Genomic DNA, 25,112 nt, shown 5'->3' on the forward strand with positions numbered 1-25,112 from the left:
ATTCAGAGACAGCAAAAACAATGGCAAAAAGATGAAGACTTATTACCATTATCCGAACATTATCAGAACATGCCAGGTTCTGTTCTAAACGCTCTACTTTTAGCAATTTCTTTAATCATCACCCTAACCCTGTGATGTAAGTGCTACTGTTCCTCACCATTTTGTTGGAGAAGTGAGGGAATATGCCTGAGGTTGTACAGCTAGTAAATGGCAAACCTGGGGTTGAAATCGAAGCAGTTTGTGTCCAGAATTTTCTCAGTGTACCCAGCTTGACCCCTCTACACTGTTTCTATGAGAGGCACTCCTAAGAAAGGAATCAAATCTGGGCTGAACAACCATGTTCCTCTGTGTGTCTGGAGGAGCTGAGAAGGCTGGTGTGTTTATGGGAGAGAGACAGACTGGGAAGGAGAACGTGGCCCAGGGCTGGGCAGCCAGCCGGCCCCTGACCACTGACTACATCTAGACTTGGTTCCATGTGCTCCTAGGTGTGGGAACACCTACTGCCCCAAATACCCCTGAACCCTTACATTTGTGTGGAAACTGGCTGGACTAGGTTTCTGGTTCTGCAAACCAAGCGGTCTAGTCTAATCAGACTGAGAGTTGGTAAGGCATGGTGGTGAAGGGCAGACTGAAAATAAATAAATAAATTCAGCTCTCCACTGCCCAGCTGAATGTCCCTGAACAAGTTTTGTGACTTGGAGCTTAAGTTTGCCTCTCTATAAGGCACAAACACAAATCCACTCTCATACTGGTCCTCGGGAAGACTGAGTGGGATTAAACTCTGCTGAAGAGATACACAACTAGCCCTTTGTGAGGCTGTGGCTGGGACCCCTTTCTTCCCTAGGGCTTCCCTGCAGCCATCTCTGAATCTAGGATTCATCTGGTATTGGTCATCACCTCTGCCTGACATCCATAAGGGAGAGCAGATGCCCCAGGGGCAGGGTGGAACCAGGAGTTGGTAATTTGATGCCTTGGAAAAACTGGATTCGTTGACCCAAGAGGAAATGCCAGCAGAGGACAGGAGGAAGCATATTAGCAGGAGGCCACTGGGGCAATGACCAGCCTGAGCCCCTACCCCTCCATGCACCCTCAGTGAGCACGGCCTGCCCAGTCACAGGGACAGCTGTGCTCACTAGAAAGTTGTCCCTGGGATGCAGCAGTGGAGCATAGGGGACACACACACACACACACACACATTCACACTCACACACACACAGAACCTAGAGACCGAGGTGAAGGTAGAAGCCTTTAAAGTTAGATCTAGGGCAGTGCATCTCAAAGTGTGTCCCCAGGAGCAACAGCCCACCTAGAAATTTATCAGAAATGCACAGCCTCGGGTTCCCACCCCAGAACTGCTGGATCAGAAACCTGGGGGTAGAGAGCCAGCTCTCTGTGTTTTCATCTTTTCTGTGATTATAACCAGACAAGAGCTCTACCTGTGAGAACAGCCCTGAGCAAAGAGGTGAGAGGCCCAGCCTGGCTGTGACCACTCCAGCCTGACATAATATCCAAGCCAGCAGGAAGTGGGCAGCACTGCAGACAGACCCCCCACCCCTGCCCCTACCACCCCTGGAACCAGGATCTGGGACTTCACAGACAACAGTGGTCACAGAGACTCACAGGGGCCCTACAGGGGCTGCTAGGTGGGCTGGCCTGGGAAAAGGCTCTGGCTCACCCTCTCCACTCCTGTGTGTGCTGGAGACCTGTGACCCTGTGAGTGCATCACAAGGTTCTTCTCCTACAGGTAGAGTTTTTGTTCTTACCAGCTCTCCTGTTCCCACTCCACCATTGCACAGCGGGTGTGCCAGGGCTGACGAGCAAGGCTTTCAGCCAGAGGCTCCACCAGAAGGCGATCCACCTCGACCTAATGGACCAGTATCCAGACACAGAGATCGTGGAGCAGGTGCAGGAGGCGATGACATTTCAGCATTGTCTCCCTTTGGGGAGCATCCCATGTGTGTGAACATCTTTGAAGGCAGAGGTCTGGAGGATGTTGGTAGCCAGGGGATAGACCCTAGTGGACACTGACAGCTGAGTCCTCTGTATCCATTTTATCCTTCTTGACTGACTTTCACTCAGATCTCCACTGTCCCCATCCCCCACCCTATGCTTCAAGGGACCCCGGCCTGCTCCCCAGTTCCTGGAGTGGAGTGGGGTGGCCAACGGACGTAAAGGTAATCCAACCACCCTCTTCAGTAACTTGTTCCAGAATATGGTCCTAACCAAACACAGCCTCCACACCGCCGGGAATAGGCATATGGCCCAACTCTGAGAGAGGGTCAGCTAGAGCTGGAATTAGCTTTCTAGGCTAGTTTTCTTACTTACACATAAGAAATAACCAAAGGAATTCTCCTTTCTCTCTCTTACATCAAAATTTTCCCCCTCTCTGGATTAATCCCATCACCAAAGAAACTATTATTCATCTCACCTTTAAAAAAATATTCTTTTGATCCTTTTCCTCTGTAAGCAGCTTTTCGCAGGAAAGTGGTCACTGCAGGGGGACCCTTTGTCTCTGACACACTATCCTTAAACCAGCAGCTCCCATGTGCCACTCAGCTCCCATGCTCTACTCATCTCCGGCCCTAGCACACCTTTCAAACTTTTGAGCACAACATACCGTGCCTAATGTGTTGGTACTTTCCATAGATCAAAGAAGTAGAAATGAAGAATAATTAATTAACAGATGACCAACTCTCTTCCCTAGCTTCCCCTTCAGTAATCCCCTAAACAAACTGTGTGAACAAGATAGCATCTAAAGAAAAATCAAGAGGAGTCAGCAAGCCTGCACGCAGTGGGGGACGGCGGTGACTCTGACCCCCATCTCAATGATTAACTGAGATAACTTCCCTTTTTCCCTTTAAAAGCTTTCATGGCTGAGCAGAATCTTCAGAGATGGTTTTGGAGGACACAGAGTCCACCTTCTCCCCAGATTGCTGGCATTCTGATTAAGAGCAAATTTCCTTTCTACCAACATTTGTTTCTCTCTCGAGTATGTATTTTCTGAGCAATGAGCACCCAGACCTGCGTTGGGTAACACCTCTACTAGTTATCCCCACTTTTAACCCCATTTCTCTGCTCCCTTTGCAGAAAAACTCAAAATCATCCACACTCACTGCCCCCAATGCCTTTCCTCCCATTTCCTCTTAACACCCCTCATTGGGATTTCTGTCCCAACCACTCCCCTCTCGCTACCCTGTCAAGCTCACAATACCTGATGTGGCTAAACCTTGTCTCAATCCTCCCCCTCCCCGTCCTCTGGGCAGCACTGGACACAGCAGATAGGCCCCCTCCCTCATGCCCTCTCTTCACTGGCTTCCAAAACATCTAAGATTCTAGCACCACCTCCGACGTGCGGGGTTTTCTTCCTCATACCAACAAGCAATTCTCGGACACCAGCTGGGTGTGCTACCATTTAACTCAGTTCTGACACCATCAACCTGGAGATAGTGTCAGATCCTTCAGGTTAAGGGCTCTGTCCTACAAGACTGCCCCCCCCCTTCAGATGCCAATCACAAGTCCAGGCTGTTACCTGTGCTTCTGACCAACTGGCTATAGACAGGAGGTTCCTAGGACCCCCTCCTCGGGTTTGATTAACTTATAGATTGGCTCATAGAACTCAGAGAAACATTTTACTTACTAGGTCACTGGTTTATTACAAAGGATATAACTCAGGAACCGTCAGATGGACGAGAAGTCTAGGGCAAGGCGTTTGGGAAGGAGGACGAGCTTCCATGCTATCACTGAGAATGCCACTCTCCCCAGATCTTCACATGTGCACCAACCCAGATGCTCTCTGAACCTTGTTGTTTTGGGTTTCTAATGGAGGCTTCATTACATAGCATACATAGGGTGATTAAATTATTGGCCATAGTGATTGATTCAACTCTGGCCCCTCCCCCTTCCCTGGAGGTCAGGGGGCATGGGACTTAAAGTTCCAATTCTCTCATCACATGGTTGTTTCCCCTGGACACCAGCCCCTATCCTTAAGTCTTTCCAAAATTCACCTCATTAACATAACAAGTTCCAAGGGTTTTAGGAGCTCTGTGCCGAAAAAGGGGAAAAGACCAAATATATATTTCTTATTATTAATCACAATATCACAGCCTCACACTCTCCTGGCTTTCCTCCTTCCCCACTGCTGCACCATATCTGTCTCCACACCCATTTCCTCTGCTGAGTCCTCTTCTCTCTGACTTCCCGGTGGGGGCCCCGGGTCCAACACCAGTGCCCTTCTCTTTCCACACCCACCCCTTAGTTTCATTCAGGCCATAACCAAAGACCACCCATTTGCCCACAGCTCTCGAATTTAGATCTCCACCCCAGACATCTCCCCCACACTCCAGGCCCACTTGGACACCTGCCTTTTCCACATCTCCACCCAGTGCCTCATGGGCAAATCATCCCTAACAGGTCCAACAGGAGCTCTCCTCCAGTGGTCAAACCAAAAACCCGGAGTCAGCCTCCCCTACTTTCTTCCTCAGGAAATTCTGTTGGCCTTGACTTCAAAATGTGTCCAGAACCTGACTGCGCCCACCACCTCCATTGTTATCACTCTGGTCCAAGCCTACATGACTGTCATAGCCTCTTAATTGGTCCCCCTGTTGCCATGGCAGCCAAGGGGAGCCTTGAGCCATGCAAGTTACATTATGTCACTCCTCTGCTCAGAACCCTGCCATGACCCCCGTTTCACTCAAAGTCCTAAGAGTGTCCACCACCTGGTCCCATCACCCCCACCAGCATCTCTTACTGCCTCCCCTCCTCCCCAACCTTCACTGCAGCCACACTGACCCCCCCGCGCTGCTCCCGGGACACCCAGGCACACAACCACCTTCACGTCTCTGCACCAGCTGCTCTCGGTCTGGAGCACTCTTCCTCCAGAAAACTTCTCAGTGAGGCCCGCCCTGATTGCCCTGTTGGATCCTGCACCCTGTCATCCCCTTCACTCTCCTTATTCTTATCACGTTTAATACATGGAATAGATTGACTACAGTTACTGTCTACCGCCCCCTGCTGGAACATGGGCTCCTGGTCAAGGCATCTCCACCGCTTTTGTTTGTTCACTGATTTAATCCCAGCACCTAGAACAGTATAACACATGCAGTAGGCACCCAGTAAATATTTGCTGGATGAATGAATGAATGAGATGGTTTCTCTTCCTCTGGACATCGTGAGGCACAGACGCGAAGGCTGAAACTTGCCCCCAGCCTGAGGGCTGCTCCCAGACCTGGCAGAAGGCAGAGAGGAGAGAACAGCACAGGATGGAGCTGAGCCTGACTCCTGCACCAGTCACCCCCTGCACTGGAGAAGCTACTGGGCTTGGGAGCTTTACTACTAGCAGCTCAGACCCTTCTGTGACCGGAGGTGACAGCAGTTGTCTATGAAGACTTCAAGAAATCGCTCCACGGGGGTACGTAATTAAAGCGGTGACTGACAGCTGGTGGGCGGGGCTCAGCGTTGCCCACCACATCCGCCAGCGGGGGCCCCCAAAGGTGTGCTTTCTTCCTGCTGACTTCTCCCATCAGCCACACTGCGGGATTTATTCTGATGTCATCCGATGTAAACAAGAGCCCTCATTAGCGTCCATCCCAATGAACAATTAGGCAGGCAGCTGAAAGTAACCCCCGCACGTGCAGTTCAGGAAGTACCAGCCCAGAGGACACAGCTCCCTCGCAGATGAGGGCACAGACAGGCAGGCCCTGGGGACAGGGGCACGTGTGCCAGGACGTGGTAAGATCATCAGGGGCCTCGGAAAGCCCTCCCCGCGGCTTCTCTCCTCTTCGTCCCACATCCCCAGTAGGTGACCCTTCAACGCGCCTCTCCAGGCTCTCAGCCTCCACACTGCCCCTGCCCAGCCGCGGGCAGAGGCCTCCTCAGCCTGTTGTGACCGCGCATCAGCACCCTCACACCGGGTGGGTCATCCTGATCTCACACGCCCCCACCTGCAGCTCAGTGCTCAGTCTGGTCCCCAGTTCTGGCTCCCTCCTCTCCTCCTGGGTGATCTGGGGTAAGCCCAAGCACTTCTCTCACCCTCATTTCTCCGCTGTGAACTGAGATTACCTCTGCAGTCTGTTAGCTCGCGGTCTGAGCACGGCAGACCTAGGACCACTTGGACTGTTCTGGTATCATTCTGCTGCTCTGCAGCCTCTGGGTCCACACACACACCCTCGCCCCACCCTCCCCTGCCCACATGCTATCTCCCCTCAACCAGGGCCTCCCAGGATGCTCATCCCCTCCTTTTTTCCTACCCAAACACCAATGATCTTTCTCCTTTCAGGGTTCTCCTCACGCTCTGCTTCCTCCAGGAAGCTCTCTTGGATCAGCTCAGCCTGAGCTCTCCTTTCTCTTGGTCTCTACGGGTCTTGGGCCCATCCGCCGCATTTAGATCATTGTGGATGATATTAGAATAAACCCTCCACTTACCTCCACCAGTCTCATGCCTGCAGCTTGTAGAAGTTTGCCAGTAAGACAGAGCAGTGATGTGACCAGAACAGAGACTGTGTGACCATGGGTAAGTTACTCGACATCTCTGAGTCTCAGCTTGGTTGTCAAGAAAAACAGGAATAATAACACGTGCTTTTGGGGATGCTATGAGGATTAAATGAAAGACTATATGTAAAGTACCCAGTACAGCTTCTGGAAACCAACAGGCAGTTAATAAATGGAAATTAATACCCTAGCCACCATGGAAAGGGGCTTCTTTATTGTGTCTCAAAAACCTACATTCCAAGCGTTTCACTGAGCTGTGCTAACCGATTCTTTGGTTAAATTATAAAAATATTCCAGCATCTACAAAGCTGCCTCCCTTTACGATAATTCTAACGATGCCAGGTTGTCATAGAGGGACGCGAGCACTGCCACCACCTCCGCCCACCGTGACACTCTTCTCTACTGGTCCTGAGACTAGCCTCGGAATCTTTCTCGGCACAATTCTGAAAGCAGCCACTAACAAACCAGAATGGGCATACGTTGTATAATAAAGAATTGGGCTGGCCTTTTTCTAGGTTTCTGGGACGTAACCTCTAAACCCCTGGAATTCCTGAGTAATAAGAGTACCTTGGTTATTCATAGCGCACCCCGATAGTTCATGCTAACAAGGTAACTCACATGGGCCCTGAGAGAGTCTCAGGATGGGGGAGAGACCAACCATGTGATTAGAGGGTTGGACTTTGAGCCACTTGAGATCAGCCCAACCTCTGACCTCTGGGAGGAGAAGGGCTGGAGATCGAGTTCAACCCTATGGCCATGACTCAATCAACTGTGCCCATGTAATGGGATCCCAGTAGAAGCTTCCTGCCTGGTGAGCACATCGATGTGCCTGGAGGGTGGCCCATCCTGGCGGTGCAGAGGCTTCACATTCGTGGCCCTCCCAGGCCGGACACTATGCATCTCTTCATTTGGCTGAATTGTATCCCTTATAATAAAACTGTAACGATACATGTAGCACTTTCTTGAGTTCTGTGGGCCATTCTAGCGAATTATTGAACCTGAGGTGGTCATGGGGACCCCTGAATTTGTAGCTGGTTGGTCAGAAGCACAGATGGCCTGGGACCCCCCCAGAGCCTGTGGCCGGTATTTAAAGAGAGGAGAGTCTCGTGGAGGAGGGTGCCCTCGGCCTGTGAGGTCTGCGCTAAGTCCGGGTGGTTAGTGTCAGGACTGCATCACACTTTCATCTAATCGGTCAACAGCAGATCCTGTGGGTCTGGTGTGGGCCAGGCTGAAGGCCAGACCAGGAACCTACAGTGGAACCAAGAGGACGATGAGAGGGAGTCCTATGGTCCTGCCCACAGGTGCTCAGGTACGAAATCAATCCTCAGTCAGGATGCTGCAAGTGCAGAGTTGGTGCCAGGCCCAAGCCTACAGGGTGAGCAGGAATTGCTGCGTGTCTGTCCCCCTTTGCCCAGGTCCTTAATGGTCCCCAGAACCACCCCAGCAGGTGGGGGACGAGGGCAGTAAATGCTCCAACTCCAGACCTCCAATGGACAGTCTTTGGGAGTGACCCCATTGCCCACAAAATCCTACCTGATATGGGCTTTTTCTGCTTCCCAATCTTGGTTTGCCTCATTCCCTCTCTCCTGCTTCCCTTTGGGGTCACCTCCCAAATAAACTCCCGGCAGAGTCTGTTTCCAGGACAGCACACACCACAGCTGCGGGCGACTCTGCAGCGCCGTGCTCAGTAACATGGCTGGGTGGCCCGAAGCCCAGCCCCGCCTCCATGCCGTGAGGGAATGGAGGGACAGAGAAGGGCAGTGTGGCACTCCTGGGGACAAGGTGGTCCTGGACAGGGGGAGGGGCTCCTGGGGCCAACAAGGGAGTTCTGAGGACCTGCAGGGCAGCTTCAGAGGGGGCCACAGACACAATAGGAAGAGCCTTCATCCCTCCTGGTGCACAGCCAGGGCTGGACAGCGGGGCCCTGCGGGACTGCCGTGGGGAAGGACGCAGGGACACGCAGGCCCTACTCCCCACCCACACCCCGGCAGGCTGCTCTGTCCAGGGGCGCATTGGGCTGGACGCCACCCCAGGCTGAAGCCCCAGTGACCTAATGACCTGGGACCCTTACCAGACCCATCTGCAGGGCAGCGTCCAGCCCACGTCAGGACAGACCACACTCTGCCCCAAGGTGCTGTTACCCGAAAACTGAGTTCGCGTCTTGGTGGGTGTCGAACCAACAGACACAACCAAGCCAAAGCTCCGGAGAAGGAAGCATTTATTACTTGCAGGAAGTAAGGAGAGCACCGGGGATCTTTCCCAAAGCAGGGTCTCCCCAGACAGCAAAACTGGGGAAGTTTTAAGCTAAGGGAACATGCATATTCATGAAGGGGCTTGAGCAGAGGAGAATTCAGCATAGAACTGGGGCAAAGGTTGACAGAGTCCAAGCTTTAGTTGACTGAAGTCAGGAGGGTCACATCATCTTTCCATCCTCCACCTGGGTGGGGACCTTTGTTCCTGCAGAACTCAAAGATTTACTATTATGTATAGTCCTTGAGGAGGAACTAGGACCCTGCTTTACCACTGCACGATGGTTTGACTGCCTTTTCTCTGTTCCTGCATTCCTTTGTCCCCTTAAGATCATTAATTACTGAGACCTGTTCAAGGAGAAGCTTTGTGGCCAGGCTTAGATCCCAAACTGGCTTAAGCCAAAATGGCTTCTCTTATGTCAAGAAAGCCATGCGGGGTTCTCCTTCTCCAGGGACCCCCTAACCTGTCTGCTTACAGTGCTTTCCGAGGGGCGGGGGTCAGGCACCACTCTGCTCACATCAGCCACCGTGCAGGGGCCTTCCCCTGCCCTCCGCCTCAGGGAATCTCATTCTAATTCACAGAACAACTGTGCCAGCAGAGGCTCTGAGTCCCTCCAGAGTCCCTCTTTCCCCCAGAGGGAAAGACCCCAAGAGGAGTGGCCCTGGATCTCCAGAATTCACCACAGCCTCGGCCTGGGGAAAGTGCTAGCACAGATTTGAGCGCTTGAGGGAGTGTAAGTGAGAGGACAGCTCCGTATCCCCACAGAGCGGGCTGTGGAGTGGATGTCCCTCCAGACCCTACTGCCCCAGCTGGCCTGGGGGCTCCTGACCGGCCAGCGTGTCCTGTTCTCTGAGGTCGGGCGTTCCTGAGTGTAGGCAATGCCTGAAGGCCTTCAGTCTCCACGCTCGCGCTCACGGCACGAAATCCAAGCCTCTTCACAAATAGCCTGCAGTCCCTCTTCTTACGCAGCCCAGAGGGAACGCTGGGCCCTCCCATGCCTGCAGCTGCCCTGTCCCCTGCCTCCAGCTTAAAGGACAGGCCTTCCCCCTCCACCGCCCCAGCGGGAACTCTGTCTCGTTCCTACGCTCCCTCTGCACTTTGTGGCACGATGTGGGTGGTTCACTCCTGGGCCCAGCCCTTCTACTGAGACACCTTCAAGAGTAACGGGGTGAGGGAGTGCCTGTGGAGTTTCAGCTGTAGAGCCCCCTCTCCCGGTGACAGAGTTAATGCAAAAAACAACAAAAAAACTCCATGATACACAAAATATCAAATTTTCCATTAAAGACAGCATCCATATTACTGATTTTTCTTTTTGCCTTAAGCTCCAATATGATTTGGCACTGATCCTGTCTTTATTTAAAACTTTGTTATTTTGGGTTCATCTTGAAAATTTGACCCTAATTTTTTTTTAATTTTTTTTTCTAATTTTTTTTTAATTATTATTATTTTTGGCTGTGTTGGGTCCTTGTTGCTGAGCGTGGGCTTTCTCCAGTTGTGGCGAATGGGGGCCACACTTCGTTGCAGTGTGCGGGCCTCTCATCGCAGTCGCTTCTCCTGCTGTGGAGCACGGGCTTCAGCAGTTGCAGCATGCAGGCTCAGTAGTTGTGGGTCACAGGCTCAGCTACTCCACAGCATGTGGGATCCTCCTGGACCAGGGCTCGAAACCACGTCCCCTCCACTGGCAGGCAGACTCCCAACGACCATGCCACCAGGGAAGTCCCTTAATTTTTTTTTAACATTGCATTAACATAATATGTATCTTGATTCCTGAGTTTTTTGGGTGCCATTTTAAAATTTGCACCCAAGGCGACTCCCTCATTCCCTGACCCTAGTGCCAGCCCTGCCCCCAAAGTAAACTTCTTGGACCTTCCAATGGAGGGGGCTCTAGACCAAGCCATTCCCTGCCATGTTTTGTGCAAGAGGGATGACAAATCAACCTGAACCATGAACAGTTAAGACAGTCTTGGGAGAGGAGAGGAGAGGAGACCAGAGAGAAAGAAGAGAGACACAGAGACAAAGGCAGAGAGGGAGAGAGAAGTGGAGAAGATGCAAAGATTAAAGAGAAGAGAAAGGACTGGGTCCAAGCCAATGATTGCAGGAGCTCATGCAAGGACTCCCCGCTCACAGATGCAGTACTTGTCCTGATATGAAGGCTTTCCCTTCAAAGAGCTAATATTTGTAATCAGCCAGACACAGTAGCAGAATCATAGTGAGTAATTCAGTAGCTTCCGAAAACAAATCCACTATTTATCTTGGATTCCCTGAAGAGTGGAAATAACCTCCATGGGGGCCCAAAGCACATGTCAGTTTACAAACTCATTCCAAGCATGGCAGCCCTACTCACCTGCCCCGCTGTCAACATCTGGCAGAGCAAAGGCCAAAGTGTACAGAAAAGTCGCCCTCCCTACTCAGGGTCACCAGGAGTCCCAATTTGCTCAGCATTGTCCCATTTGTACCTACTGTCCCTCTGTAGTTACGAATAACACACCCCGCCCCTCTCAAATCTGGCCCAGCTTGGACCAGTAAACTACGTGGGTCACCTTATCCATACACAATGTCTGCATGGGTTCTCTGAGCCTCAAAGCAACTCTTTGGGGCAAACAGAACAGGTAGAATTATTTCTGTTTTATAGTTGAAGAGGCTGAGGGTCAGGGAAGTTATGATCCTACTCAAGGTCATAGAACTATTAAACAAAGGAGACAGTATTTGAAGATTGGTCCACTACTATCCAGGTTCAAGGAACAAGTTAAAGCCAATAGACTACAAAAGCACGTCAGAACTGTCACAGATGTCAATCCACAAACACACCCTAAGGCACCAATATATGGCTCCTGGGTTTTGCAAACCAGACAAAGGAGGCAATGGCAGCTCAATGAGCCAGTTTACTCTGTCAAAATTCCACGTTCCCACAAATGGCAGCCCTCCTGTTTTCCAAGTGGTAGATTTGTGCTAATCAAATCTTTTTAAATCTTCTTCTCCTGAGGTCTGTGGTCCACAAGGCTAATTAACTCCCTTCTTGGCCAAGTCCATTTTCCTCAGTGGAACTTGAGTCAGCACGGAGAATGCGACAAGATAAGGCAGGAGCGGTCGGCGAGGGTCAGACCGCATCAGGCCTTGAAGGCCCTGTCAGGGGCTGTGGTTTTTAAAGGTGAGAGCAATGGACAGCTACTGAGGAACTGTTTGCAGAGGGGCGATGTAAGGAGATCCATAGTTCTGGAAGATTGCAGGGGACAGAAATGGGACAAGAGTGTAGGCAGGCTGGCAATAGAGCAGAAACTGATTAGACTTGCTTAAGATTGGTTCTGGAAGGCAGTAGGAGGAGGTGGAAAGAGGTAAAAATGACCCCACTTCTGGATGGAAAGGATGCCTCTCATTGAAGGAGGAAAGGTTTGCGGGGCCTCAAGCCCTGCATTTTGTCTTACATGCTGGGCTAGATCTGAGGTGTCTTTGAAAAATCCGTAACAACAGCCAGGTAGGCAGCTGCATATTTATGTTTAAAGCTCAGAGGAAAGGTCTGGGCTGGAGATAAAGAGAGACGGCTAGTCATCTGCATATGAATGGTCACTGCACCTTATAGCAGCGCCCAGGGAGCGGTTCACTCAAGGCCATGGCCTCCAGGGGGGCTGGAATGAGGCCAGAGTCAGGCTCACTCCTTTGCCCAAAGAACTGTGATATTGCTTGGAAGTTAAAGAAGTATTTACCCACCAAAATGTAAATTGGTGCAGCCACTGTGGAAAACAGTATGGAGATTCCTCAAAAGAATAAAAATAGAGTTGCCGTATCATCCAGCAGTCCTACTCTTGGGCATCTATCCAGAGAAGACTATAATTCAAAAAGATACATGCCCCCAACGTTCATAGCAGCACTATTTACAGTAGCCAAGACATGGAAGCAACCCACATGTCCATCGACAGAGGAATGGATAAAGAAGATGTGGTACATATGTACAATGGAATATTACTCGGCCATAAGAAAGAATGAAATAATGCCATTTGCAGCTACATGGATGGACCTAGAGATCATCATACTAAGTGAAGTAAGTGAGAAAGTGAAAGACAAATATCATATGAGATCTCTTATATGTGGGATCTAAAATAGGACACAAATGAACTTATCTATAAAACAGAAACAGACTCACAGACATAGAGAACAGACTTGTGGTTGCCAAGGGGGGCAGGGGGAGGGGTGGATTGGGAGTTTGGGATTAGCAGATGCAAGCTATTATATATAAGACGGATAAACAACAAGGTCCTACTGTGTAGCACAGGGAACTATATTCAATATCCTGTGACAAACCATAACAGAAAAGAGTAAGAGAAAGAATGTGTGTGTGCGTAGCTGAATCACTTTGCTGTACAGCAGAAATTAACACAACATTGTAAATCAACTAGACTTCAATAAAATTAATTTAAAAAAATTTATCCACCAAAACAACCTCTTCAAATACTCTCTCTTTGCTCAGACCATTTAGTCTTTCTGGGCTATAGTGACCATCGCTGTGGCCCTTCCCACAGCTGTCCAGACCCCTGCAGCCTTAGTTCATCTGCTTTGGAAATTCCTTCAGTGGGATTTGTTTGCTAGAGGAAGCCCTAGAAGAATGGTATACCCAGCACGTCTTATTTGGGGAGCTGGCTTCACCCAGGGCCTCTCAGGGCCAGCCCACAGCTGCTCTGGGTCGGCAGCACCAGCTCATTTAATCCTCACTACCGCCTGGGAGACCAGTGTCACCCCCATTTGACAGACAGGAAGCCAAGGCACTGCCCAGGAACACAGCTGGCAAGAGCAGAGCTCACACTGGAACCAGGCACCCGGGAGAGGAGATGCATGAGTCATGGGGGAAATGGCCCAGCATGGCCACTTTGCCGTGACCAAGGAGCAAAAAAATTTAGGGCTTTGGTTTCGCTTTCAAAAGGAATTTTTCTACTTTCGTTTTCAAAGGGAATTTTTTAGAATTCTTACTTGTAAAGGTGTGAGCACTCAGGTTGTTACTCAAAACTACTGGCACCGAAAAAAAAGTCCCTAAAAGTGAATCTGCGTAAAGCAGAGACTAAAGTTCAGAGGAAATATTAGAGGGAAAAGCTTCTAGTTAGATTTATTTTGGAAAATAAAGCTAAGAATTATAAAAATAACATTATTTCATCTTATCGGAAATAAAACCTGGTTTACAATTATAAACTGTGTTTCCACCACACAAAGGAGTACTGAGCAGCTATAATTAGAAATATCTCTATATACTGATGTGGCAAAGAAATAAGTAAGTGAGCACAGTTTATTCAATCAGTCCCCTGTACTGGTTTGAACCTTTATAGTGATTTTCCCTTATGAGTTCTACTTTTCAAGTCATTTTAATAATTTTTAGAAGTGAAGATTCCAAATAAATAACAAAAAATCCTGTCCTATGGTTTCTCTTAAAATTTTTGATTTTTGTTTATCTTAGTTCCTTAAATGAGGTATTTTTAAAAATCCCATTGAGATCCCAGTGTTATGAGCACACGTGAGGCAGCTGGAGTTGCCACCATGAGAATGGTCATTTGCTGGGCTTGTCACATATGACCCTCACCCCCACTCAGGCACCTCTCTGCCGTGGGAGCCTCTCTCCTGGTGGTCAGGTAGCTTGCTGTTCTGTTTCACTGATGCTTGGATATCACTGAGCCAAATTAAGGTCTTGTAGAAGGTGCAAAATTTTATAATGTGACTTTGGAAAATTTTATAACTGTGACTCTGGAAAATTCCCATGTGCAGTAGAGTAACACAATTTGAATATCAAAATCACGAGGCTAGGACAGTGCATGACTGTACTGGACAAGTTCAGAATGAAGGGAAGTGCGCCTGATCACGCCACAATACTGTCAGCACACACTTTGTAGGAAAATCACCCCTGACCTCATGCACCAATTGATGCTCTCCCTGCTGGGTCTAAGAATTAAATTTAATTGAGTTTTTAGCTCTAACTTGGAGTTTATAGGCAAAACAGGGGGTAGAGGAACAAATTAAATGACACCACGAAGAAATAATCAGACAGATCTAGAAGGTGGGTATTCTATGTAACAACTGGCCAGATCCCTTCAACAGGTCAATATTATATATAAAAAGATGTCAGAGTGAACAAGGGGAATGTTCTAGACAAGCAGTGACAGTAGAATTTTCTGTGATAATGCAAATGTTCTGTCGTGTAGGTGTGACTGTTAAGCATCGGAAGCGTGGCTGGTAAGACCTAAGAGCTGCATTTCTTATGTTATTTCATTTTTATTATTTATTTATTTTCAATTAATTCAGATAGCCGCATGTGGCCAGTGCCTACCATTTTGGACAGTGCAATATCTAGATTACAACATACCTAGAAGCCTAGGTTTAGTGGACTTCTAGGTATACTGAAGTTGCATGCAATGAGTGGTTCTTGATTGGATCTTTGTTTGAACAATCAACTGTAAGATATTTGGGGGGTTATAAATGGGGGGCATTTAAACATGTTTTGGGTATAAGATGATATTAGGAAATTTTTGTTGATTTTCTTAGGTGTGATGACAGTTTTGTGTCTATGTAGGTAGATGTCATTTTTAAAAAAGATTCACATTGAAATGTCACAATATCTGTAATTGACTTTAAAATACTTGTGCCAAAAAAAGTAAATATAAAAAAATGTTCACAATGATTCAGTCTAGGTAATGGACACATGGAGTTTTGTTATACCATTCTGCTTCCTGTTCTGCTTGACATTTTTCATAATAAAGAGTGGAAAAAAATCACTCTGCTGTACACCAGAAAATAACACAACACTGTAAAGCAACTATACTGCAATTTAAAAAGAAGAACAAACAAATGAATACAAAAAAGAAAGCAAGGGAGCTGTCAAAGACTGATGAGGTCATATTAAAGTAAAACAGAGGAGCACAGGGCCACCTGCAGCAGCTACTCCATAACGGAAAGACTGATCAGTCATTGCAAGACTCATGGGGGAGGGGTGGGGACTGCAGGGTGAAGGAAGGGGGGAGAAGGAGGCTCCCAGCACCAGCAGGGCAGGCCTGGATGCGCACAGCATGGAGGGTGGGATTTAAACCCCAGCCTTGCATGCAGAGCCTCCTGCAGAGAGACCAGAACAAGACTGAGAATGCAAGAACCCAAGTAGCTCAGAGGGCCCCACCATCCCCAGGCTGAGGGTAGGGAACAGCACCAAGGGCTGGAAACACATGTTGAAAGAACAGGTCCCCAGCCCGGGAGGAACTGGTGTCGGGAGAGTGTTGGGGGAGCAAAAATGTATTCTGAGGAAATAAATACGGATGTAAACAGAGAATATGTTACAGACGTGAAGTTTGTTAGAGTCCAACAGCGGGAGAAAACTTTAGTGAATGATACTAGATCCACACAGCCTGTAGGTAATCATCAGACTTAAGAAGGGTGTTTCACATATGCATGTAGCCGATTGATTTTAACTGCAATATAACAGATACTGTTAATCATACTTAAAAGTATAGATGTAGTAAAATATAGATAAATGTGTGAATGAAAAGATGTGACCTGCCATATCAGTAAACGAAGGATGTTGCAGCCATCAAGCCATCACATTACAGCCACCCCCAATGGTGAGCCCTGAGGGACCTCAGGATAGAAACAGATGTGCGCCATCCAGCAGTCAGCCACTGCAGCCACCCGCAACGATGCACCCTGGGAGACTCAGGATGAGAAGCACAGGATCCTGGCCCCAGAGAGCTGAGGTGCATATCAAAGGAATGATTTCAATGAGCCCAGACTCTTGCATCTTCCCGTACGTAGAAAAGCACTAAATTCATTAACTTGAGATGTCTGGTTTTCTTTAATTAACAGTAATCTTCTGATGTTCTGACTACCTGGTCTTTGTTGCAAAAACTCCTATATATCCTGGCTCCCCCGCTTACCTCTTCAGAGCAGTCCCTCAGAGCATCTGAGAGGCTGTGTCCCTGGCTTGAAGTCCTCAGAATGTCTGCTGAATAAAACATAATTCTCAAATTTTAGGTTGTGCATTTTTTTTTCAGTCGACAAATAGAAAGACCTCAAATTATATACACAAAATATTAACTGAGGCTGGGCTCCTTTGGGGCATTTTCTGACTTTTCTGTCATGAACAGGCTGAAATTCACAGGAAGGAACTGGTCTGACCAAACCGAACTATTGTTTTTGCAGCTCACATCCATTCTCATTGGTCAGCACAGGGGCTCATTGGTCACTGTTGTGCCATTTTGGTTGTTAAAAACTTTTCAGCTCAATTCTGTAAGAAGAAAAGTAGTATGTGCATTTTTAAAAAATTATTACAGTATTCAGTCCTGTGCAGACTCCTCCAACACAGTTAAGATAAAATTTTATTTGTGAATATTCTGTGCAACTTTCCAGAAGAACTGGGGGAACAGAGGCGATAGCTACACGTCCCTACAGGAAGCCAGCAAGCCCAGGTCCTTAGCTGGTGTCCCCCTAGTCAACTTTAATAATATAATAGTCAGTTATCTCACCAGCAAAGGCGAGTTTATCCAGGAATAGCCAGAGGAATTGCAATTAAGGACATGCCAATTATGATGGAGAATAGGCAAATCCAGAGAACAAGGAAGGGGATCTTGCTTTTATAGGGAAAGGAGGGGAGTTGGGAGGGGCTGAAATAACCAGAGTCTGTAACTGAGCAGGACCCTAGGGGCCTTCCTGGAACAGACCCCTCCCACCCATGTCCTCCACCTGCCTCTTGTGTGTAAAAATAACGTTAGCCTCCTAAGCCTTCTCCAAGTTCCAAAGACTAAATTTAATCAGAGAAGTGAGAAAATGCAGAAAGGAAAACAGTCAAGCAAGACAAAACAATAATACTTTAGCCATTAAACAAAGTCAAAGACCTTTAGTTCCTCCTCAAGTGCTATAGATAATATTCTGAGCCATGTCCTTGGAGCTGTTTTGCAGATACTGAAACCCTCATCAGGTGGAAGAAGTTAATTTTATGATTGACGCCTACAAGCATGTAGACTCCAGAAAGTTGATGATGTTAACTCCCAATTACCTCACCACCAACCAGTCAGAAGAAGGTCCACAAGCTGATCACGCAACCCACAATCCCCCTCCCTCACCCTGTCTTTAAAAACCTTTCCCTGAAAGCCATCGGGGAGTCCAGGTATTTTGAGCACCACCTCTCTGGACTCCTTGCTGGACACCCTGCAATAAACACTGCACCTTCCTTCACCACAGCCCAGTGTCAGTAGATTGGCGCACAGGCAAGAGGACCCAAGTTTGGTTTGATACCAAGTCCACTGGAGGAAGCTGGGAGTCCAAAGGATGAAGCCTTCTCATTGTTTGGGATGCTACAGTCTCTGATTGGCTGAGCTGTTGTAGGGTGGACAGAAGTATTCTTCCTGCCGGATAGTAAAGTAGGTAACACCTTTCTGCCCAAGATGTAAGGCCTAGGTCTCATCCTGTTTGGAAGCAATTGAGAATGCAAGGCAGGGTGTGAGAGCTCCCCCTTCAGGCCTGTCCAGACTTTGATTTTTAACTGAGGTTTGTTTAATTTAATTGCACTGCCTCCACTTTCACCCTCTCCTAGACCCACACTCAATCTCTTTCCCCCGGAAGAAAGAAGTCAGCTCAGAGGAGCCAAGGCAGAAGCCAAGTATGTACAACATCCTGGGGCCATAGCTCCTTCCTTGCTTGAGAATATCTCTAAGCACCTGGTGACTCCTGATCACTGGACTGACCAGTAGTTGCCATTTAGCTGGCCTCTCCTCTGTGACAGGTGCACTTCCTGCATCCTTCTGTCACGCAAAAGACTCTGGAATGGGAAAAAAAGATTCCAAGGTATCCTTACAATGGAATTCTGGTTGGTGGCTAGCAGACCCTCCAGGAGCTGTCTGATTCTATGGTGATGCACGCCTTGGGCTGTCTTTTTTTTTTTTTTTTTTTTTTTTGCGGGGAGGGGGCGTCTATTTGGCAGCTCTGAAGAGACAGAAGTTAACTTGCAGAGGGTTGATGGTGATGTAGGTGTTTTGTGTCCTAGTAATGCCAAAGATGTTCACAGCCACGCAAATGGGTTTTATCCAATGGAGAATATAAATCTCTGTAAATCCATTTATCATTTGAACTGGCTCTCATTCATTTGTAGTTAAATAAAAGCTTTGACAGGTATTCATTTTATATTTGTGTGAGAGTCACGGTTTCACCTCTTGGAAAGTTATCCTTTAGCAGTCTCAGAGGTCCCACTGAGATACATGGTGGATTCACCAAACAGAGCCAGGTAAACTGCGTGCTGGAGAGGGGCACTTCCTGGGCTGCTGAGCTAAGACACAGTTATTCTAGCCCCAGGGTGAGTCCCAATCAGCCACACAACTCTGACCTGATCCATTCTTTGTTCCTCTACTTCTATTTTTATCATCTTTACTGAATCTGTGTTTACGTTTTTGTTGCTGGTTCATGCATGACTCATAAGTTATTCTCCATTCTTGGCCACAGTGGTTGGGAATTTGGTTTTATGGTCTGAGCGTTTGGTGATCTCTGTAGACGGATGATAGAGATCTAGTCCCTTCTGGTGAGAGACAACAGAAAATCCACCTTGTTAGTGCTTTTTTATTTAACTTTTTTTTAATTGAATGAATGATTCTTTAAATTCTATAGTGCTTTACAAATTTCACAAGTTTCACACGTATGATTGTGTATACTCCCATAACCCTTTTTTCCCTCCAGTCCTCTATTGCCCCTCCCCATTGGTGACCCACTAGTTCGTTCTCTATGAGTCTGCTTCTTTTTGTTTTATTCACTACTTCGTTGTATTTTTTAGATTCCACATATAAGGGATATCAGACAGCATTTGCCTTTCTCTGATTTAAGTATTTCATTTAGCATAATGCCCTCCAAGTCCATCCATGTTGCTGCAAATGGCAAGATGTTATTCTTTTTTATGGCTGAGTAGTATTCCGTTGTGTATATATACCACATCTTCCCCATCCATTCTTCTGTTGCTTTCATACCTTGGCAATTGTAAATAATGCTGCTATGAACATTGGGGTGCATGTATCTTTAATACATTTTTAGTCCTTTTTTGTTTGCTTGTTTGTCTATTTTGAGCTCAAGTCAATTAAGAATTTAGTGCCTACTGGAAAGACCGGCTCTTTGAGATCTGGGATTGGTCAGATTTTGTCTTTACTTTTGGCCTGTGACTGAACTTGTAAAACTGAAGACAAATCTCTCTATGTATCTATGTATTCATGTGTCTGTGGATCTATTGTGGAAAAAGACCTTGACCTCTTGGTGTGTGAGCATAAAATACGTTAATAGATTATATTAGATTATCAGATCTTAAAGAAACTCTGTTCTGATTTGTTTATAGAAAAAAATTAAGCAATATATAAATCTAATATTCCTAAGTGGTGATACTTTCAATGTATTTGAATAAAATATCCTTCATAAATAAATGGCTATCCTAGAAACATTTTATAAATCCAAGTTCATATAAATAAGGTAAATCAGGTTAGCTTAATAATTTTGGCTTTAAAAAACAGGTAGGTCTTTTCCTTGATTTGTCAGTGTTCAGAATAATGCAAGTGTACATTTTATTTGATTTCTCATGGAAAGAATAATTCATTGAACTTCCTAAATAGCTTACCGACCAAAAGGCTAACATTACTCTTATGTAATATTCCAATTATGAAAACTGTAAATTGGTGTTACTCAAATTGAATCATTATTCAGACAAACTTACATGTTTTGTAGTGAATCAGATGAGGTCAAGTTCCAAGATCTTCACATCTTGGAAACTTTAAACTGATATTGAATGGAGATAATTAATGGATAATCATTGGCTACCTAGGTAATTTCTAAGATAGAATACTGAAAAACATTACTAAGCATAATTATAACTCTATGTACTTTTGCTTCTTATTTTTACATGCTACAGAAACGCTCTGTGTGGGAGTCATGTTAACAAACGTATTCACATTTTCCACTTGAAGAAGGAGTAACGCAGCCATAAAAAAGAACAAAATAATGCCATTTGCAGTAACATCAGTGGACCTAGAGATTCTCATAATTAGTGAAGTAAGTCGGACAGAGAGAGGCAAATATCATATGATATCGCTTATAAGTGGAATCTAAAATATGACACAAACGGACTTATCTACAAAACCAAAACAGTTACAGATGTAGAAAATAAACTTATGGTTACTGCGGGGGTAAGGGAGGGGAGGGATAAATTGGAAGATTGGGACTGACATATACACACTACTGTATATAAAATAGATAATTAATAAGGACCTACTGTATAGCACAGGTAACTCTACTCAATACTCTGTAATAACCTATGTGAGAAAAGAATCTAAAAAAAGAGTGGATATATGTATTTGTATAACAGAGTCACTTTGCTGAAACTAACACAACATTGTAAATCAACTATACCCCAGTAAAAAAGTCAGAAAAAAAAAAAGAAGAAGGAGTAAGGGAGGTGTGTGCCCGTGAACTCATGTGCCCTGCTGGTCAGCTCACAGGCTTGTGCAGGAAAGTTCTCAGTTTTCCACCCACCTCCCCAGTTTTTTCTGTAAAATACAAGCTGGTTACTTTGGATAAAAGTTATCACTAATATGGGTGGTTGATGTTCTACACAAAGCAATTGTAACAAAGAAATAACAACTGTGGATGTGCTTTTGTTTCGTGAGGCAGCGAAGGGCAGTTTTCTTCCACAATGTGAAAGAGTACAGTGAGGGACAAAACTGAAAAAGTAAATTTTATTTGTCTTGGTTTAGAATACCTGATTCTGAAAAGAAATCATGAAACATATTTAAAATAGAACTACCATATGATCCAACAATCCCACCCCTGGACATATAGCCAGAGAAAACCATAATTCGAAAAGATACGTGCACCCCAATGTTCACAGCAGCACTATTTACAATAGCCAAGATGTGGAAGCAACCTAAGTGTCCATTGACAGAGGAATGGATAAAGATGTGATACATAAGTACAATGGAATATTACTCAATCATAAAAAAGAATTAAATCGTGCCATTTGCAGCAACATGGATAGACCTAGAGACGATCATACTAAGTGAAGTCAGACAAAGACAAATATCATATGATATCACATATGTGGAATTTTTTAAAATGATACAAATGAACTTATTTACAAAAGAGAAACAGACTCACAGACATAGGAAACAAGCTTATGGTTACCAAAGGGGAAAGGTGGTGGGGAGGGATAAATTAGGAGTCTGGGATTAACATGTACACACTGCTATATATAAAATAGATAACCAGCAAGGACCTACTGTATAGCACAGGGAACTCTGCTCAGTACTCTGTAGTAACCTATATGAGAAAAGAATCTGAAAAAGAATGGATATATGTATATGTATAATTGAATCACTTTGCTGTACACCTGAAACTAACACAATATTGTAAATCAACTAGACTCCGATATAAAATGAAAATTAAATTTTAAAAACATTGGCCAAGTTCACTCCCTATGGACGAGTTGCTGCCTTTGTTTACTGACTAGCGCCTTTGTCTACAATACGAAAGGTGACTCTTTACCTTGCATGTAACCTGCCCAGATAACAGATAGTCTGGGTCTTACCATAAAAATTACTGTGCTTTATGTTGACTTTATGATGTCCTTGATTATGAACAAACAAAACACACACAAAGCCTCACTTGGGAAAGAGATGCAGCTCTTCAGAATCATCCCACCTTCTAGGTTGGCTTCACAGTTTTGTATTATTCCCAAGTAGGAGAGCAAGAATTGTTTCTCAGTGACTGATATTCTCTTAATCACATGCCCAGATCCTCTCTGACAACTCTTTTGATTTCTCTGTCCCAAGATCAGATCCTAAATACAGAAACAGTAAAATAAAACTTTCAGATATCTTTAAAACATTCTTTGAAACTTCTCAGAGGGGCCCTAGAAACTCACAAAGATTTGTTCTTTCACCTTATGAAACAAGAGAGTGAGATGCCAGAAGGAATTGTGTGTTTAATGGGTTCCACATTCCTTCATCAGAGCTGCACTGGAGGAGCTGAAACATCAGAGGAGCCCCTCAGCCTTCCACAGGCTAAGTTGGTATCGGTAAATGTCATCAATATAAATATTCCCGACATTGCATGCCTTATGGGAAGGCCCTGAAGGTTTGTCAGTGACCTTGCTTTTCATAATTCATTTTACCTTCAGGGAAACACTGATCAAAACTCTTATGAAATAGTTGTTTCCCAATAGAGATTTTTACTCTCCTCCATTTTTGCATTGCTAGTTGCTGTCATAAATGAACCACAGCTTTTGTCATCGACAAAACTAGTCTTTAGTTTGCTGTTGGTCTGGAAGTTCTGCTATCAGCTACAGACCGGATGCTTTGACTTCGGCAGTGAAGTGCAGCCTGAGAGCCCCGTGAAAAGACCACTGATGCCTCATGGAACCACCTCCTGGGGACAGACTGGTGAGCTGACCTCCCCTGCACAGCCATCAGACCACACCAACCCGTAGATCAGGATTTCTAGGACTCTATGTTCAGAGGAGACCGTTCTTGAAAGCAGACTGTTGACCCAGGGTGCAAGGAACGAGAATTAATTACTTAGGATTGAATGAGGCCATTTTATTGTGGGTAAATTTTTTTTTTTTTTTGGAAAATTCCTGACGTTGCTTTCGCCTTTTCCATTTATAGATTCTGTGACAGAGGCCTTTCTCTTCCTCCTTAACCTACAGTTTAATTCACTTTGCTTTCGTAAATTGAAAAGAGACATTTTTTTTCCAGAGATGACTTAAGTCCCTGGATAACCCCTCCCCACCTTCCTCCCTCCTCAGCGGTACTTATTCATCTAAATTTGATATATGTTACTCCCATGCATTTTTAAACACTTTGTTATATATGGATATCCATTAGCGATATATGGCATAGTTTTTTGCAAGCTTTCAATCTTCCTAAAGTTGGAATCATAACTCTCCTCTTGCAGTTTACTTTGTTGGGGAGAGTGTGGTGGACATTGTTTTTGAGATGACTCCGTATTGGTCTATATAGTTCTTGCTTATTCTTTTTCCTGTCTGTATATTCCATCGTGTGACTACACTTTAATCATTTTTTGTTGGTAGACATTTAGGTTGTTTCCAGTTTTTACCCATATATGGTACACTAAACGTCTTGTACAGGTCTGATGACCTATGTACTGAGTAGAACCACCTCAGATGGAAAACGGGCATTGTTTTTAGCTGCTGAACAGTTCATAGCTGGGCATGGAAAGAAACATTTTCATCCAATTATTTCTGACCCCCTCAACTCCAGGATTCAGAGTCTCTTGCTTAGTGCCCTGAACTTTGCATGGAAATGCAGTTATTGTCATATGTTCAATGAGAAACTGTCCTCCTTTTTCCTGGAATATAATTGGACTGTGTATTTGGATGTCATACTTGGGGACGATTCTCATTTCATCAGGTGTGATGAGCCACTTTATAGATACAATCAATGCCACAAAGCCCATCCCAGCCTCACAGGTGGTGAAGAAGTTCGCTTCCTGCAGATCGGGAGGATTCCCCAATCGGAGAAGCTTTGAGAAAAGAGGAAATATATCCAATCATCCAGTGGCAACAGTTCCTTGGGGTCTGTTTCCCAGCAAATAATAGAAGCTTTGAAAAACCCAGCCTGGATCATATTCCAATATGACCCAGCAATATAGCCAGACAAAACTGTAATGCAAAAAGATACATGCACCATTATGTTCATAGCAGCACTATTCACAATAGCCAAGACATGGAAGCAACCTAAGTGTCCATCGACAGATGAATGGATAAGAAGATGTGGTCTATATATACAATGGAGTATTACTCAGCCATAAAAAATTGCAATAATGCAATTTGTAGGAACATAGATGGACCTAGAGATTATCATACTAAGCGAAGTAAGTCAGACAGAGAAAGACAAATACCATGTGATATCATTTATAGGTGGAAACTAAAATATGACACAAATGAAACAAACAATCTCACAGACATAGAGAACAGACTTGTGGTTGCCAAGGGGGAAGGGGGTGGGGGAGGGATGGATTGGGAGTTTGGGATTAGCAGATGCAAACTATTAGATATAAAATGTAGAATGGATAAACAACAAGGTCCTACTGTATAGCACAGGGAACTGTGTTTAATATCCTGTGATAAACTATAATGGAAAATAATATAAAAAAGCAAGTATATGTATGTATAACAATAACTTTGCTGTACAACAGAAATTAACACAACATTGGAAATCAACTATACTTCAATAAAAAAAGAAAAATCCAGGCTGAGACTCATGAAAACTTCCCACAAAGGCTAATTCCAGGGCCTTGGCTGTTACTCGATGGCTCACAGAAAATTTAAGGAGGTCCGTAAATTAATGAACATTCTTACTGCATCTAAGTAAATAATCAGG

This window comes from Globicephala melas, chromosome 7 (genome assembly GCF_963455315.2).
Source record: "Globicephala melas chromosome 7, mGloMel1.2, whole genome shotgun sequence".
Lineage (NCBI taxonomy): Eukaryota > Metazoa > Chordata > Mammalia > Artiodactyla > Delphinidae > Globicephala > Globicephala melas.